The 1,210-nt window shown below is 27.9% G+C and overlaps 1 protein-coding gene across 1 annotated transcript in view; it reads right to left on the reverse strand.

The window, feature by feature from the left end:
• Window positions 1–228: 228 nt before the first annotated feature.
• LOC119594988 (pleckstrin homology domain-containing family M member 1-like) overlaps window positions 229–1,210 on the reverse strand; it is a 14,686-nt gene continuing 13,704 nt past the window's right edge. The window contains exon 12 of the mRNA XM_037944121.1: window positions 229–1,210. This exon is cut by the window's right edge and continues 337 nt beyond it. The gene's annotated coding sequence lies outside the window, so the exon portion shown is untranslated.

Consider the following 1,210-nt stretch of genomic DNA (forward strand, 5'->3'; position numbering starts at 1 on the left):
GGGAGATTATCTAAGTTCTCCTTAACGGAACGCATACATTGGGTTAAACCGCTATCGTATCAGTTAAACTACTATTATTCCATTTTTAGGAAGTTGATTCTACAAAAATACAACAGAATCACTTATGCACTACTTACTGATTGCAGTACTTTTTCTTTTAAGCCGAAATCTCCAATAAAAGTGGTTCTACAAAGATCTCCAGTACCCCTATAGGTAATAAGACTCCGATGCAGTTTATATTTATATTTTCTTGTATATTTTCTTTTCATAAACTAACTACAGTTCATCCACATACAGCAATAAAGAAATTAACATCCTTTACAAAATTATCTCATCAAAGAATTTGGTTCAAGACTGCATACCAAAAGTTATGAATATGATGAAATTATGATTATCTATATTTATTACTTTATTTAATCTTAATAATGGTGTAATATCACAAGTATTTTACCAAATCATGATAAATATATTAGTGTGCAAATGACTTTATTAAACCAACATTCATTCCCTCCTGTCATAAGCAATAATAATTAAATACCAAAATTAGATATAATATATTATATAGGAAAAACAAGGCAAAAAAAAAATACAATTATTAATTCTAACAAAATGTTCAAGTCTTTATTTGGTTTGAATATAGAAACGGCCTCTTGTTTTTCACAACAAACAATAATGCATATGTTGAACTATCATTTGCAATAAGCATAATTCATTGAATATTCAAAATCAAATCAATATAGCATATAGAACTTCATCTTAATCTATACTTGCACATTAAATTTTACTCAAACAATTAATGGAATTACTTAAAAAGGCACGACGTTTTATTATCATCATTCCTTTGGAGATGCAGCAGCGCAGAACATAGGAATATGAAAGATATAGTAATGACTGCGATTGTGTTACTGGCTTTATACATCGACATCAAGACCCATGAAAAACAAGAAATGAAAATGTGATAGACTTCAAACTTTACTGAAGCTCATGAAATTGCTATAATACTTATGCATAAGAATTCAAAAATTTGATCTTTAAAAGTAAATAAATATTGACTTTCTTTTCTTATCTTGTTACTTCTTCCTTTAAACTATAGAGGTATCTAAATTACCACTAAATCTTTATACACAATAGAGATAGATTTACAAAATAAATATCCATTTTCTCCCTTGCCTGTATGAAGCTTTGAAACCAAATGCTTAATACATAACCA

This window comes from Penaeus monodon, chromosome 35, assembly GCF_015228065.2.
Source record: "Penaeus monodon isolate SGIC_2016 chromosome 35, NSTDA_Pmon_1, whole genome shotgun sequence".
Lineage (NCBI taxonomy): Eukaryota > Metazoa > Arthropoda > Malacostraca > Decapoda > Penaeidae > Penaeus > Penaeus monodon.